Below are 18,449 nucleotides of genomic sequence, written 5' to 3' on the forward strand. Positions count from 1 at the left end.
CCTAAGCCAATCATGTACATACTTTTTTTTTTTTAGTTTGGTCATATCATTTTACTAAAAGCAATCTTTTTATATTTTATAGACTAAACTTTTTTATAGGCTATAAAGTTTAAAGACCAACTATGTATTTAACCCTAAAATCAAAAACAAAATATTTGCTCGTGCAAATTTAGGATATTTCAAATATCATGACTTTTAAATTATATAGAGACTTATTAAGCCTACATTTGAACAAATCAAACTATTGACCAATTAAACTCACTTCTGAATTATTCGGTCCTATTGGGTCTAGTTGGGTCCATTCGGTCTTATTCGGTCCACTTCAGTTCTATTCTGTCCATATTGGTCTTATTCGGTCTATTCTATACTTGTCGGTCCACTTCGGTTCTATTCTGTACCGTTCGCTATATTCTATCCACTTTGGTCCTATTGGGTCCACTTCAGTCCATTATGTACTTTTTGGTTTTCATAAAGCTTGTGTGATAGAAGCGTTAACAATAGGTTTATGTACTGTACGGTAATAACTCTTTCAATAACGTATTCCGAATTTCTGACAACACTACCCCTCTCTCTGTAACAGCAATTGAATGAAAATGACAACAGCGAAGAAGAAGAAGTTGATGTCATCGGCGCCATGGAGGGGCAAAGAGGAAGCCACTGAACAGTTCCAAGACGATAACGATTGATGATTCCCTTGTCGAGGTAACTACTAGGTCTCTGTTTTGTGGGGTTTTTTTTTTTTTTTTTTTTTTTTTTTGCTGTTGAGAGAATTCTTGATTACTTGCTTTAAATTGTGTTTCTTTGGTTACCCATTTATTAGTTTCTTGATTACTTGCTATTGGTTGTTTAAAGTTCGTGTCTTTGTCATTAGTAGTATACCCTTTTGCAGTGTTGGGGGATTCCTGGTGGTTCTTAATTGTGTTTTTCTAGATTTGAGTTATGTGTTATATGAGAGGTTGTTAATGTTTTTGTTTAAGGATCATTTGGGAATGTGAGCTCTTACCAGTTGGCAATGTGTTGTAACTCTGTGATATGAGTATGACTTTGAATTAAAGAACTTAAAACCTTAGTATTACCACAACAAACCAAATTATTAGTAGAGGATGAGAACTTCTTCCCATCAGAGAAAACTAATAAACAGAAAAGAAAGAACAAATCTATTCTACTAGTTAATGAGAACTATAGTCTATAATACAATGGCTGACTGGCTGAGTGCGTGCTGGATCTGCTTTTAGCTTTCATCTTTTTAGCATATTTGCTCATGTGCTACTTTTTAAAGTCATTTTTTTTCTAGGTACAACTTTACTACACTAGAGTTTCATGTGATAGACGATAGCCGGTCCTGCTGTTTCAAACATTTTCCTTTCATGCATAGCAAGTTAGAAAGACAAATTTGATCAAATTGGAGTCTTGACTGTGTATTTGATTGTTAAGTATAGCTGGAAGGTAGTTAAAGCCAAGTTTAGTAGTTTGGTAGTTTAGTAGCAATGTCTGATTAGTTTGTACTGCTAATGAAGTCTGATTAGTTTAGTAGTTTAGAAGGTAATTATAACCTACATAACTGGTTCCAAAGCTCAATGTCCTCACTTAAACTTGTGTCATAAGATCAACAATAGACCTGCCCGCTTGGTTTCTACAATTCCTAGCATGCAACAGCCAGTATACTTTTTAAACCAAATAAATCAGTGTTAGAAAGAGGCCTTAAAAGCATTTCAAAGCACAAAAGTCATATTGTAAAAACATGCATAATTAAAGAGCAATGTTATTAATGATACAGGCTGATGAGAAAATCAAGTGATAGCACCCATTTCCATTCAAACTTGACATTATATATATTCTACTAAACTCCTAAATGTCTGAAAAGAAGATGACAGGAGGATAAAAAGAAAGAAAAGAAAAATCTTACTAATAAATTGCAGAGGAAAAGGATTTGTTGCTTCTAATGATTGCATGCAGACATATGCCAAAGGCATAAATTAGTCCATAAAAGGTGTAAAGATAACTTCCTCTTCTTCTTTTTGGGTTTGCTTTTCTGATACAATAATGTTAGAAGAGTTGGCTAGTAGTAGAGTCCAAAAATGTTTATAAGACTTTGAAGCAAGAGTAGCCAGGGACCCAACATCTACAGTGACTCTCTTATGCGCAACATATATAACCACTAGTGTTCTCCAAATTTTATGCAATTGAGGTCTTCAATCAGCATAGCAAGTTGCCAAGGAATCTTCTTTCTCAAATTATTGAAACAAGTCTGCAAAAACCAAGCTGTATAGCCAGGCATCTGATCTAGCTGCATGCCATTTGGTTGCATATGGAAGAACAATAACAGACTGCCAGCGCTGGATTTGGTTACATAACCAAAACCACCCTCCATCTCTGCTAGTGTCCCACAATATATAATTATCACACTTGGACACTTTTGCCTTGGTACTTTCCTGCAGTTACTCTGATCTTGCTGTTGTGCATTAAAGACTTGTGCATACCTGCAAAGCAAAGCATTAGAACTTCTTAAGCAGATTTTTTTGTACCCTTAAACATCAATCTAGAGAACACCAAATATTCCTGTTTTTAAAATTTTGGATCCTCAATCCATTAAGCCAACCACTGCTTCAAAGAGCAAGGAGAAATGAATTTAGTTCCATGCTCAAATCTAATCCAAACAATACAGCCCAAGAAAGAGTGCACTTCAGGAATAAATAATCCTAGTTTTCCTCTTTTTTATTGCATAACACACACTTACTATCACTCACTATGTTTCATTTCACTATTATGTGTTAATGAGTCTTCATGCCAAAACTTCCGCACAAAAATTATAAACTTCAAAGGAAGCTTCAATCCCCATAGAATCACAAATGTCTCCATCTAAGAGCTATGACCTTCCCTTGAGAATTCATTACCTGAATTCCCCCTACTTTCAATAATAGCTTAATTATGACCTTATATCAACTATGTGTTACATTGAGGCCATATCAGCTTATCAGTAGCTTTTCACCTTGAGATAGGGGTGGCTAAAAATTGAGCAGCAACTTCAAGAGAGTATCGCTCCCTAACCAAGTCCTGTTTCCAAAGACAAAGTGTAAAGATATCTTTAAATACCTATTAAAAGATGCAGATTCTTTTGACTTATCTAAGGGAAACCCCAAATATTATATAAAAATTTTAAAATTTTCAAAAATGAATGACAATGATTATCAAAGTGTAGCATCATTCCACTGTGAAATTTAATACATTTGAGAATGTGAGAAAACTTAATTTATAGATATAATACAACAATGATAGCAAGTACAACTGGAGGGCTTAAGCAGGCTACCTTCTACATTTTTCAACCTTGTCTACATAGTTGCTTGCCTTCTCAAGTCTGAGTAATGTTAAGACAAATTTCCCTCAGATGTTATGGTTGGTAATATATAATCAAGTTTGTTGTATGGTCAGGTTTCTCTAATGTCTATTGCTGTCCTTCAATTCTAATTCTTTTTGAGTCTGTTTAACAAGGTCTAACCCAATTAAGTTAGAGATAGGTCATTTGGTTCATTTCAACTTTTGCTTGGTCACAATCTGAAATGGGTATGGACAACTTTCAGTCAATAATTTGATTCATGAAAGTTTTAAAAAGGTGGAAAAACTTTCTAGTACATCAAGGGGCAAAAGCACAAAAGTCTTATGGTATAAACTTATATAATTAAACAGCCGCTTCATATTAAAAGAGTTTTAAATCATTAATCTTATATATATATATAACCCAGTAACAAAAGGTAGAGAAAAGGATGTTACTCTTAAGTGGGATTGAAATAAGATGCTTCTACACAAGCATTACATAGGACGGTGACATGAATGATGATTTCCTTTACATTGCAGAATAAAGCAGCACATACTTCAAGATCCAATTTTGCAAGAGCTGGGACTTTGCTGAAGTCTGGGGTTTCAATAAGTTTTTGAGACTTGTTCAAATTGATGAATTGCAAACTCCCAAAAGACTGTCAAAAGCCAAAAAATAAAAGACAAAACAATTAACTTCTACAAAGTATTTTAGTTTAATGATACTTCAAAAAGAAGAAGTATAAGGGTTCCTAAATTACCTTTGTTCCTTCCCAAAGTCGTTCGATGTAGCTGCAATTCATGCAAAGTTTAACAAGCTCAGTTGACTCAAAACTTGATGGCAAAGATTTTGAAGGGTACTTTCTCCAATCAAGAATCTTAAGTTATTAGGAAGATGTTTGAGACTGTGCTTGAAGTGAACGCTATCAATTATGAGCAATTTTAGATTTGTCATCTTTGAGAAGGCTTCAAGATCCCAATCCACATCTTTTGTAGAGGGTAACTCTACGACCATGCTTTGAACTTTTTTTGTTCCCTAATAATCATGAACAAAAGGGATTAGTGGATTACAAAATGTATGATTACCATAACAACTCTAAGTTACACTATGTTGTTGAATTATATAATGAGGTACATGCTCAGGTTCTTTCAATAACCACTTACAGTGTTATTTGTCGGCACATTGTCAATATCTTCATACAACCACAATCTGCTACGCTTCCCAGGGGCTTTAGGGGACTCTCGACGAACTATATCCTGACCCATTTCTTGTAATAAATCATGCATCCACAATTGCTTTTTATACACTTTGAAGAGAGATTTATCAATTAGAACACTGAATCCAATTTTGGCGTAAAGCTTAAGACAATCTAATATTTCTATGATTGTTTCTTGATTCTTATTATTAAAGAAACATGCAATATAAAAGAAAATTTCCTTCTCTATTTCTTCTAGTCCATCATAGCTCATTTTAAGCACATTGCTAATATTTTTGTCAGGATACTCTTTTAGCCTGTCTAATGCACTTTCCCATACATCTTTACTTTTTTTAAATAAAGAGGAACCCAAAATCTCAAGGGCTAAAGGAAGGCCTTGGGAATAATCTACAAAAGCTTGGGATAGCCCCATATAATCAACGTCAAGTTGATCTTTTTTAAAAGCTTTCAAACTAAAAAGTTGAAGAGCTTCATTATTATTCAATGCTTCAATCTCATATATTTCATTTACTTAAGGTCCCACCAACAAACTCCTATTTCTTGTTGTTATGATAACTCTACTACCTCGACCAAACCAATCATTCTTCCTAGCTAACTTCTCCAATTGCTTTAATTCATCTACATCATCAAGAACAAGAAGAATCTTTTTGTAGCGTAAACTCTCCTTGATTTTGAGAACTCCATGATAAACATCTTGTATATTCATATCTCTGCCCATCAAAAGCTCTTTCAAAAGTTTTTGTTGTAACCAAAGTAAACCATGTCTCTCAGATTCCTCCCTAACATTTTGAATAAAACTACAAGCTTCAAATTGATTGGAAACCATACCATAAACAACTCTTGCTAGAGTTATTTTACCCATTCCTCCCATACTCGGAATTCCTATAATGCGAACATCATTTGACTCTAGCTAAAAGTGACTTCAACTTCTTAGCTCGGGAATTTATTCCAACTAGTCCATTGGTATCTACTATGAATTTATTCAATTTATTAGATATCTCTTGCACAATTTTTTGGACAACTTCTGCCTCAGGGCTGCAAAGAAAAGAGAATAATAAGCAGTGAGTCTGACCTAAATAAATAGGACCCAAAATAAAATTTAGTAGATATATGGCATTTAGTGTAGTTGGTTAAAACTGAAATTGGGACGCATAAATGTAATTGAATGCTTCAAGCCAAACTCGAAGGAACTACCCATATACTAAATGCTATGTTATGGTTCATTTTAACAATACAATTATGGATCGTTCCTTGAGTCATTTCTTAATTTCCATAGATAATTGTGTTTGAAGAATATTATATTCCTAGATTTTACATCTTCAATCATTAATTTGTTTTGCCTCTTTAGATATAGTTTCATATGAAACATTTCCCTTAATCTTAAGACCCTGGCCTTGCTATCAGAGTATCTAGAAGGGGTGGGGAAGAAGAAGAAACAACCTAAGAAAGGGAGGCAAAAGAAGCAAAATAGTCGGAAATGAGGAAACTCAATGTCTTCATCCAAAATAATGTAAAAGGAAGATTTACTTTCACAACAAAATATGTGTTCTCTTAAAACAAAGATCATTTTGTGTTTTTTTCGTGTTTCATTAAATATTGTTTACGAGGCAATCATATGAATTCTACAAGTTGTGATTGTGTCTAGTGGACGCCCTCTTATGTGAATTTAATATTTTCTTTTGTTTTTGTTCCCTCTTTAGGTCACGTGGACAATATAAATAGACTAAAATTATTAACCTATAGTTTATCATCTAATTAAACTCTATTGACGAACCGTCTCACATGTGCCTGTACCATGTGACTCGACGTAAGTATTACATATCATACAGCGTGTCTCCACCGCAGAATATTTTGTAGGATATTTCTTTTCTTCTTTTCTTTTTGTAATTTGAGATGCACTATTTGCTGCCAATAGCTGTAAACTTACCCATCTATAATATATTATTATATATATAAAAGCAAAAACCTCATGTAGGAGTGCATAAAGTTCTGTCATGTGGTGCTCTAATTTTGCATTTAACCCATTTTTCACCTCTTTTCATTAAGTTTTTTTTACTGTTACCCAAAAGTTCATATTAATTTATTTTTACTATTATCTCATTAATCTTTTATTAATTGTCTAAGTTTACACTACACTTTTCTCTCTTCTTCATGTATTTTAGCATACTCCCCATTTTAGTATTAAAAACAAAAGCAAAAAATATATAAATAATTAAGAACTAATAGTAATAACTAACCAAATAAAGCTATGGGGAGAGGTAGAGAGACATGAAAATGTTGTGGATTGTTAAATGAAACGCATTGTTTCATTATTACCAAAACAAAAGACCTGAGATTGACAAAGCATTTGTAAGAGAGAGAAAGAGGAATTTGAGTGGCCGCCACTTCCGTCATACTAGCCTCCTACCACTATCAAGCCGCCGAAACTCCTACGGGTATTTTTTTTTCTTTTATATATTTAAATTAGGGGCTTAAATATTATTTACATTTGTGTAATTTAGTTGGATAGTTTTTATTTTGGGTATATAAGTAGAGAGAATATTTGATACGCAATGTAAAACCATATTCTACCATGATTTTAAATCATCTATAAGATACATGCATACACATTTGCCCACACTATGTCTTAATGTCTCCCTATCGATAAGTGGATGACGATGAAAGAGTTGGGCATATTTTCATTTAATGGTATGCAATATGTGAACATAGCACAAATTAATTGATTTTTATGGTCCTATTACTCTTTTGCATTTATTTTTGGTTTGATGATTAAAAAAAAAAAGAGAAAAATGAATCTTACCTTGAGAAGTATGTGTTTCTTTACTCTAATTTAGTTTACTTTTTCTTTATAATATATGTACAACATTCTCCAAAATCGTCTTACATAAAATATCACAAAATTATCCGTGCATTACATGGGCAACTTACTAGTAAATTATAAAAGTTGGATCTTAAAACTGGTAGATGCATGCTACGATGACATTTATTCATTTTCAAAGAATATGGCAATGACACATGACAACTTCCTATATTTTTTATTCATTTTCAAAGAATATGGCAATGACACATGACAACTTCCTATATTTAATTGGTATGATATGGACAAACAATGTTAAGTGTCAAAAAATTATTTGCACATGTCAATATGTTTGCCATGATACTATACACGTGACATATAATTAAAAATTTTGAATGAAATAAATGTTTTTCTTTAATATGGTATTTAAGTTCACATTTTTATTCTTATTTATGACCACTAATTCTTAATTTGTCATTTGCCTATTTATTTTCCTAACCATTCTCCTTCCAAAGACTATTCAAGTATTTTATTCTACGAAAAAGTAATTTGTTGAAAAAAATACTTTAATTGAGTAATATATGTGCAATTTAATTGTCAATTAAGATTTTTTTTTTAAAATTTATTTTGGAACCATAATTAAATACATCACAATTAGAAAAGAAGCCTACAAGTCAATTTATTTTTTTGCTTTTTCAACACATGAAATTAAATTGTACACATATAACAATAAAATGTATATAATATTTTTCCTAACTTTTAGTTTTTGATGTTAATGATAGGAAGTGTTTTTGCTTTTATATCACATCATTATTTTAGCAATTACAATTACATTTACTTCAATTATCCACATCTATAATATTTCATCATCTTCCTCAACCTTTCATCTTCCTCATCCCCTCTTTTTTAGTTAATAAGTTTCATTTCCCTCTTCCCCTCTATAATTTTATATATAAATATATTCTATTTTTATCCCTCTTATATGCAACAAGCTTAGAAATTTCGATGAGAAATTTGTTTCACAATTGCATTTTTGTTTTTGTTCTCCACTACTAGAGGTACCTCTCTTTCTCTCTCTCTCTCCCACACACACATATTTTGCTATAAATCTCTAACCTTATTCATTCATTTGTTTTAATATTTTTCATCTTAATATGTTTATGGAATTCAAGATTGAACGATATTTGAAGAAAAAGATTGATTTATGTATTTTTATTGTTTAAAAATTGTTGTTATTTTTTTGATGTTAATGCAAATATCTTTTCTTTTGGTGTTTTGATTAGTCCGTTTTCTTTTTCTTTTTTTGTTTGGAGAATCAATTAGTGGGTGGTATTCAATTTTTTTTATTTCATATAACTTTTGTCCAATTTTGACCCAAATATTTATTTGTATTTGCATGATCGTAGAATTCACTAAGATATGAAAATTTATAATAGTTATGTCAACATTTTTGTATCCAATATTTGGGTTATAATTTTTTATGTTCATCCCTAAATTATACAACATTATTTTTCATGTTTCAAATAAGAAGTTTTATCTCCGTTTTATACAAGTGCATTCTCCTAAAAACTGGTTACATATTGTCTTATATATTATTATTATATTAAAACTCGCTACTAACATACATGGTAAAAATTAAGCTCTACATTTAAAGGAAAACATTTTTTTAGATGTTTCATTTTCTCTATAATTTGTATCTCATTATCAAATAAATGATGATTTGGGAATAATGTGAGAGCTGTACAGATTTCCAAGTTTAAAAAGTCCTACATTCTACCATTGTCTGATATATGTGTTGCAACTCTTTAATATTACTCTGGGTTAGGGAACTTAAAACCTTAACATTAGTACACTAAACCAAAACTTAAATACATACATATATATATATATATATATTTTTTAATGAAAGAAAAAAGAAGAAGAAGAAATGTCATGCTGTTTCATACACTTTCTTTCATGCATAGCAAATTAGAAATGCAGTTGGGGGATACTCCTTTCTGTGGTTAAAAAGAAAATATGCTTGCAGAAGTTTTCTTCTAGATTCTTTTGAATTGAAACACTTTATGATCAACAATCAACATCCTATCTGAGCCAAGTCTTTCTATTGGAAATTTCTTTAACGTTACTCATAAGAGATGAATGATGCAAAGCTAAACACCTAGGCATCTAGCTGCCACTCGGCTGCATATGGCAGAACTGCAACGCCTTCAAAATTTTCCTGCCAAAACATTATATAGGCAAAACAACTCCATCTGCACCATCTCTGCCAGTGTTGCTTAACTGTCATCAAGACCAGCTATCCCTCCACAACTGGGCACACTCGCCTCGGTACACTCCTACAGTTACTCTGATCCAAATTTGCATGATAGGCTTGCGTATACCTGCAAAACAAAGATTTATTGAGCATTTACTCTTCATAAGCACCTGTTTTGAACCCTCAAACATCACTTTGTTGAGGTTATACCAGAAGGCCAACAGAGTTATGATATGACAATCTTGAGAACATCACATATTCCTGCTTATGAAAATGTAGATCCTCCGTTCACTAAGTCAACAACTGCTTCAAAGAGCAAGGATAAATGCACAAAGTTCCTAGGGTCTAATCTGACCAAAACCATACAGCCCAAGCAAAGACTACACTCCAGGAATAATTATCCAAGTTTTCCTCTTCCTCATTCTTATAAGATACAATTTCACTCACCATGTTTAGGAGATATGAGGCCATTTTAGCTTATCACACCTTGAGATAAGGATAGCTAAAATTTGACAGCCACTTGTGTAGAGTATAGCTCTCTAACCAGGTCCTGTTTCAAAGTGAAAGTGTAAAGATAACTTTAAGTACCTATTAACTGATGCAGCTCGTTTTGACTTCCTAAATGGAATCTTAAAATGCTTTTTTTTTTTCGTTTTATTGGGAAATATTGACATACACACTAGACCAAAAGTCAAGAACATAGAGAGGCCATAGCACAAAAGTCATATGGTATAAACCGATATAATTAAAGAGATAAATCCTGCATAAAAGGAGTTTTTAACCATCTATATTACAAATTAACAGGGCACTTACATGTGGCAGCACCTATTTCCATCAAAACTTGACATCAGATACACGTATATGACGTAACCTATTAAACTCTTAAATGTCTGAAAAAAAAAAAAAAAAAAAAAAAAAAAAAAAAAAGACAGGGATGATTCTTTTACCAATTGAACGAATCCTCATGATTCATTAATATGCATATTAAATTAGCTAGGAGTATTGCTTTGTGTTTTTTGATGAAGGAAACAAACCAGATGAGAGTTTGAATTTGTGCCAATAAAGTACAAGTATATGCCATAGGAAAGGAAAAGCAATGATGCATCAACCAACAAAACTCAAATTAAGAAGAAGGATGGTGACTTACTAGTGATCTAGAGAAAATATTTGATCAACCTTCCGGGTCACTTTCACAAAATTCCTTCCAATGAAAAAATCTCAGGTCACTAGTCACTCACTTGACTTCTCAAAACCAGCCATGGACATGAACATTCTCTATTTTTTAAAAAGAAATTGAATCCCCACTATTTCCATTCCCTACCCTTGTAGCTCTCCTCTGACAGGATTGGTTGCAGTTGGAATCCTCTCTAAAGGACTGGATTTGCTTATCCTACTACTGTCATGGCTTTTCTTTGATTTTTGAACTGATAATTACCCTATACATTAAAATCAAACTTATAAAATACATGGCCACATTAGTGGCAGAGAAAGGCTCTTTCTTCACGCTTGCCTTGTTCCTATAAAACCAAATAGACCATAAGATGGAGACAAAAGACAACGAGAAGTACTTAAAGTTCTCTAAATCGCCCTGATTTCTCTTCATCCATGCCTGAATCAAGTAAGGCTGAATGAAATTAGTTGTAATGGACAGATCAAAAACAAGAACATACCATAAAGATGAAAATGTAAAATAGGCATGAATGGTTTGCCTTGGTCATGATCTGAAATGGGCCTAGAAAATTTCAAGAACATCAAAAAACCAAAGAACAATAGTCATCTGTCAAAAACTTCCATAATTAAAGAGCAATTATAAAGTTAGTTTTAAAGTATTAATATCACAGATCAATATGGTAATTATATTACAGATGAAGGCAAACAAAAGAAAGAACAGTGGCAAACAAAAGAACAGTGGCAAACAAAAGAAAAAAAAAATATAACAAACAAAATGCAAAGGAAAAAGATGTTTTTTAAGATGAGATTCAAATACTATTAAGGTTTCCCCCATGCCTATGGACAAGGATCACATGGGATGATAAGGTGTAAGATATTCGTAAAATTGCAAAATAATGGCAGCCCATGGCTAAGGCCATTAAGTAATACTTACTATTCAATAGAATCAATACTATCTATTATTCACATTAACTTTTTGAACTTTGTGTTCAATCATCAATGGCAATCTTAAATTCATGGTCCCTACCTCTTCCATCTTCACCTAATTTGTTGATTACAATTAGTGGCATTATTAACTTTCTGAGTTTTGTCCTCAATTGCAATCATAAATTCATACGATTCTTGTTAATTCATTTTGAACTACCTGTGATGCAAACAATATGAGCTTGTGCTCAAGGACTTCTACATAAGGACAGGGCATAGCAAAGAGTCTAGTTTCTGGACATTAAATCCACAGAGCTAAGATTTTGATACAGCAGCTCTGGTTGGTAGAATTGAGAGGATGTAGCAGAGGATAGAGTCCGGTAAGCAGCTAGTAAAGTTAGTGTCAGTGTTACTGAGCAAAGGAGAGGGGACTCTTACAAGTCCTCACTGTCACATTTCTCTGCATCTCTTTCCTCTCTACTCTCTACATTAATTTGATTCAATGTGTGTGTTTCACATTGTGGAGATTCTACACTTAATGAAAATTTGATGGAGTGTGAAGCTTAATTTTAAATAGAAAAAAAAAAAACATGAGATTGAACAATAAACTAGTACATTTGGCAGCAAAAGCTTCCAGTTTTGATGTTTACTTGCTTTTGATCACATTATTTCTTCTGTTTTTAAAACACCAACAAAAGCATTAATAAATGATCACATTAACAAAACGAATATGCAGAAACCTACAGAACTTAAATTAAGAGGAAAGATAGTGACTTACCAAAGAAAAAAGTTGATTAACCATCCGGGTTACTTTCATTAGATTCGTCCCAATCGCTTAACTCCTCATCACAGTCCTTGTACTCACTTAACTCCTCACAATCAGAGTTACCATGGGTTTCTGTGTGCCTTTTAATCCTTTTTGGGTTTGATATGTCATTAGAGCTTCCTTCTCCACTGAGTCCAGCCCCATCGTAATCATCACAACTTCGTTTGGCTTTGTCACATTCCACTATCATAGCCATGCTCTCATAAGGAGAGATGCTACTGTTGCTATGCTGGGCCATTGTTCGGTCGAGATCTTCTATGTCTTTATTGTATATCATACGGAACCCGCATTTTTTAACCTCCTCACCTGGACCTCCTGTTTCAATTTTTATTCCAATCTGAGTGAATCCATTCGCATCACTTTCAGACAATAATTTATTTGATTTCTCATCGAAGAATTGAGGAGTTACATAGAGTAGCCAAAGGTGATCTGGTAAAACCTTAGGAATTAAGCTACTGCCTAGTGCAGGAGACATTCTTTTTCCATTGGCTGTCAATGAACAGTATAGGGGAATTAAGCAACTGATTTGGTGATCAACATCATGTGAACAAAACACAATGCAAACAACAATTCCCATCCACTCATTATACAAATGAGAAGGTTGTTTTATATTCACTTCAGCCCCCATGCTTTGGTGCCTAAACCACTCTGGCATTTCACTTCCTGGAATAACAATCTCATATTTCTTAGTGGGAGAGAGAGAGATCTTAAGGGACTTTTTTATCCCTAAGATAAACCAATCTATGCAGCTTTGATTGTCAGCCAATTTAAAGCAATTGTGAAGAAAGAGAGATGGTTCCAATAAATCTCTTGATTTTAATTGATCTGGTAACATTTGCAGTGAAACACAACCTTCGGCATAAATGGATTCAATATTCAATGGAAGCTTTGGCAACGATCGAAGACTAGTGCAATTATCCAACACCACCCATTTCAATTTCGAAAGTTGAATGATGCTTTCCGGAAGGCAAACAAAATCATTTCCACTTAGATCCAAAAGTTCTAAAGAGAATAAGGAACCAATATCATCAGATATTACCTTGAGATTGCAATTGCTTAAGTTCAAGCCGGTCAAAGAACATGCACCTGATAAAGAAGAGAATAGCACATCCATGGGATCAGGACTTCTTGGCATTGAATAAAAAGGGAGGAGCTCATTCCACAATTTATTAGATGATGATGATGATGATGATAACCCCTTACATTCATTGAAAGACAGTGTTTTAAGATTCTTTAAGAGACCAATGGAAGAAGGGACCTTTCTTATAGCAGTTCTACTCACGTACAACCGCTCTAGACTTTCGGCATTCCCTAGGTTCTCTGGCAGTCTATTTAGTTTTGAGCATCCGTAAAGATCGACTAATCTAACCAACTTCAAATTACAAATGGTGCTAGGTAAACACACAAGATTTTTGCAATCCCATAAACTCAATGAATCAAGATTAGTCAAATGCTCAATTGATGTGGGTAGTTTTGTAATTGTAGTACCACCCAAGAGAAGTGTGTGTACACGTTTCATGTTTCTCCCGAATTCTGGAATTTGTTTTATTTTTGAGCATCTGGAAAGATTAAGATACGTGAGACAATCCATTTCAAACATGCTTGGAAGGCTTGTGAGGTTCTTGCATCCTTCTAAATTAAGGATAGTAAGCATTTTATGAATTCCAATTGACGGGTGAATCGTACGTAAATTTATACAATCTTCAAGAACCAATGTCATAAGATTTGGGACTTTAATGATGTTTGGGGTTTCAATAAGTTTTTGAGATTTTGTTAGCTTGATAAATTTCAACATCTCAAAACTCTGTTGAAAGGCAACCAAAAAGAAAAGTGTAAGAACATTAGCTTCAAGTCTTCAACAAACAAACTTAATAAATTAAAAATTGTATAAGATTACCTAAATTACCTTTGTTCCTTTCCAAAGTCGTTCAATGTAGCTACAACACATGCAAAGTTCAACAAGCTCATTTGATTGGAAACTTGATGGCAACGATTTCAAAGGGTACCCTTTCCAATCAAGAAATCTTAAGCTATTGGGAAGATGTTTAAGATCATTCATAAGATGAACGCCACAAATTTTGAGCAATTTTAGATATTGCAGCTTTGCAAAGGCTTCGGGATTCCAATCTACCATTTCTGGTACATAAAATTCTAATACTATGCCTTGAACTGCCTCTGTTCCCTAATAATAAGAATAAGAGAGATTTGTATAAAATGTATTATTACTACACTATTATAATTTAAACTCCATTATTCTTTAAAAAAAAAAAAAAGATATGCTGAATAATATGATAAGATATATGCTTAGTTTCTCTCATACCCTTTACTGTAGTTTTTGTCTGCACAAACAAAGGGGATTAGTGAATTGCAAAATGTAGAATGACCAAACTTACTCTATATTAGACTTTGTTAAATAATATAAAAGAGTATACACTCAAGTTTTGAAGGTAACCTCTTACCTTATTATTTGTGAGTACATTGTTAATGTCCCGAAATGACCATAGTTTGCTACGCTTTCCAGGTTCTTTAGGGCACTCTTGGTAAACTATATCCCTACCCATTTGCTGTAGTAAATCATGCATCCACAATCTATTGCCACGAACTTTTATGAGAGATTTCTCAACAAGAACCTCCATTCCAACATTAGGGGAAAGGTGAAGATAAGCTAGTATTTTTACTACATCATTTTTGATCTTATGATTAAAGAAACACGCAATGTGTAGGAATATTTCCTTCTCTACCTCATCAAGTCCATCAAAACTTATTTTAAGTACTTTGAGAATTTCATTATTAGGAAATTCTTTAAGCTTATTTAATGTACTTTTCCATTTATCAATACTTCTACCGAACAAAAAAGAACCCAAAATCTCAATAGCTAAAGGAAGACCATTAGCATAATACACAATATCTTTGGATACCTCTATATAATCCTTGGGAGGATGGACTTTTTTAAAAGCTTTCAAACTCAAAAGATGAAGAGCTTCATTATAATTCAATCCTTCAACGTCAAATATTTCTTCTACTTCAAGTATTTCTAGTAAATGTCTATCCCTTGTTGTTATGATAACTCTACTACCTGAACCAAACCAAATACGCTTCTCAGCTAACTTATTTATTTGGTCTAATTGGTTTACATCATCAAGAACGAGAAGAATTCTTTTATGACGTAACCTATTCTGGATCACTGAAACTCCATGACAAACATCTTGTATACTCATACTTTCATTGAAAATTTGAAGAATAAATTGTTCTTGTAATCGCACTAAACCCTCTTTTTCATAAACTTCCCTAACATTTGCAAGAAAACAACAACCTTCAAATTTATTAGAAACCATATGAAAAACAACTCTAGCAAGAGTTGTTTTACCAATTCCCCCCATTCCCCAAACCCCTATAATACGAACATCATTTAATCCCATAGTCAAACATGACTTCAATTTCTCCGCTCGAGAAATTATTCCTACTTGGTCTTTGATATCTTTTGAGTATGCATAAGTCAACTTATGCCATAGCTCTCCCACAATGTTTTGGATAATTTTTGATTCTGGCCTGCAATTAACAAAGAACAGTATATTTTGAGTTCAAACCACAAAAAATGGTCCGAAAAGAAAAGAAGTAGAAATCCAATGTTTTATTATGTTAAGTGAATAGAAACTTATAAGTTCAATGGCTTAAGACAACATAGAAAGAATCATGAACATGTATGTAGGTATGCTTATGGTTTAAAACAAGATTAAAGATAAGGAAGAGTATTTTTTAATTATTTAAGAAAGAAATATGTCAAATAGAATTAATTACCTATTTGCCTTATTATTATTACAACTATCATTAAGCCCCTCCCTGCTATAAATGTAGTTATGTGTATACTATATGAGAATACTACATCCACAATATTTTCACAACACTTTTACAATAAATCATGAGTGGTAAGTTGTTATTGGTTCTAAACTTCTAATTTGAATCCACAACTTAAATTACTTTTTTGCCCACTCATAATAGCTAATAACAATCTATCACTTAAGATTTGTTTTGAAAATATTGTGGACATAGCATTTCTCATAATATATTGGAGTGGAAGTTCAATAAAAATCCAAATCATCATATATATTAAACTAATGTGCAAATTATTTTAAAAATCAATTACGAATCGAAATTAGATTCTAAATGAACTCCAATTTTGTTTAATTTTCCACTAATTTGATGCCAAGTTTCTCTATATTTTAAAGGGGTTTCAATTTGTGCCTTGTGTCATTCAGTCTCTCATTTTGTATAAAATTTCTTTACATGTATTTTCATAAATATAAACTTACAAAAAAAATCATAGTAAAAGTATATTATAGTTATATGTAAAACTTTGAATGCATAATACTTACAACCTATTCAAGACAAATTTTAAGTGCTTCTAAAACTACTTCTAACCCTTTTTATATGGATCCCATATTAAACCACTTCTAATCTATTTAAACTAAGCCGGATTTTCTTTTAAAAACAAAAAACTTATTATTGGTCGAACTATGAATTTTAATGAAAAAGTACATGATGCTCTAAAACTTGGTTATTCATATATTATTTTAAAAATGAACACTTGAAAAAAAAAATTAATCACAATAAAAAAAATTAAGTTAAGAAGTAACAATTTTTTTTTCATTTTTTATTTTATAAAATAAAATAAACAAGAATTAAAAATTCTGCCAGTTTTACCAAATAATATTCTTAAAATGATATTTTAAGAGTTTTTTTTTACAGAAATAATTACAACATGCTGCTAATCCCGCAGTTCGAACCCTTTTCACCCTAGACCCTCAAGTACTTTGTGCATGCGGAGGTGCCAATTCAACTACAAAGAATGACCATCATAATATTAAATTTATGTAAAAATTATGATATGCATCTAATTATATTTATTGTAAATGTATCTATGCTAAGGTTACAAGCTAATTAGATTCCAATGACACTTTAAGTTTGTGCCAAATATCATATCAATTAGATTTCACATTTTCTAATTTTGTGTGAATTCCCTCTGATCTAAACTACTTATAGTATGTTTAGAACTATGAGCCGAATTAAAATCACTTCTACTCATTCCACTTGATGCCTAGTAAAAACTAGTGCACTCATTTTAACCATTTAAAGTTTTCTAAAAATAAAAAATAAAAAAAAAACCCTCTCATATCTATTAAAAAAAACTATCATTAATTTAATTATAAATTTCTATGAAATTTTTTACTATATTCTAAAAAGTGTCTTTACCTTTTCATTACCTCTTCATAATAAATCAACTTTCACAACTTACATGAAAAATATAAATAGTTACACGAAAATAACAAAAATTAGGTTAAGAAATATTAATTAAGTATAAGAATAATTCAGCAAACAATATGTTCTTTTAAACTAAAATAGGACAATTAATAATGAATAATTTACATCTCTAGCAAATGTTATCAATTCTAGAACGTAATATTATTAAAATAGATAGGAACCTCTAATATGTATCTAATTAAGTTTATCATTAAATGCGAATGTACTTATAAAATAAGTTACAAGCTAGTAAACAAATTGATTTGAAGCTCTTTTTTCAATAAAATTTTATTTTGACAAATTATTTTTTGTAAATATCATTAATTCCTACACTACTTTAAATGGAATTAAGTGTGATTCAATTTCAAATCTCTTCTTCAATCTAAAAAAAAAAAAATATTAAATTAAATTACCCATCCTGCAAATGCCACCCTGAGAAATTGGCCACTTCTCTCAAAGTAGCTCTCCATTTTTGCACCTTCTTTTTGTTCTCCTTTTTGTGTTTAACAAAAGCTTTTGCAAAAGTTCCTGTCTGCTTTCGTACATCTGATGGATCCACTTTATAAAAAATAGGTAGAATTGTCATTCCAGTCTCTTTCATGCATTTAATGATCTTTGCAAGTTCATCTAGGCACCATATTGAAGATGCAT

At 32.0% G+C, this 18,449-nt stretch overlaps 1 protein-coding gene and 2 long non-coding RNA genes across 4 annotated transcripts in view; 1 reads left to right on the forward strand and 2 right to left on the reverse strand.

Moving 5' to 3' along the window:
• LOC126700432 (TMV resistance protein N-like) overlaps positions 1 to 18,449 on the reverse strand; it is an 85,590-nt gene that overhangs the window by 33,399 nt on the left and 33,742 nt on the right. The gene's annotated exons all lie outside the window — the stretch shown is intronic.
• LOC126700460 (uncharacterized) lies at positions 462 to 6,215 on the forward strand. Of its 2 annotated transcripts, none has more exons than XR_007647168.1 (2): positions 462 to 702; positions 5,878 to 6,215. It is a non-coding gene; the product is annotated as an uncharacterized LOC126700460 (long non-coding RNA). The 2 variants fall into 2 exon arrangements; XR_007647169.1 differs by having other exon boundaries at positions 5,934 to 6,215.
• On the reverse strand, positions 2,402 to 3,856 carry LOC126700479 (uncharacterized). The gene is made up of 3 exons (XR_007647193.1): positions 3,769 to 3,856; positions 2,990 to 3,054; positions 2,402 to 2,480 (listed from the first exon to the last, which is right to left on the reverse strand). It is a non-coding gene; the product is annotated as an uncharacterized LOC126700479 (long non-coding RNA).

This window comes from Quercus robur, chromosome 9 (genome assembly GCF_932294415.1).
Source record: "Quercus robur chromosome 9, dhQueRobu3.1, whole genome shotgun sequence".
In the NCBI taxonomy this organism is placed as follows: Eukaryota; Viridiplantae; Streptophyta; class Magnoliopsida; order Fagales; family Fagaceae; genus Quercus; species Quercus robur.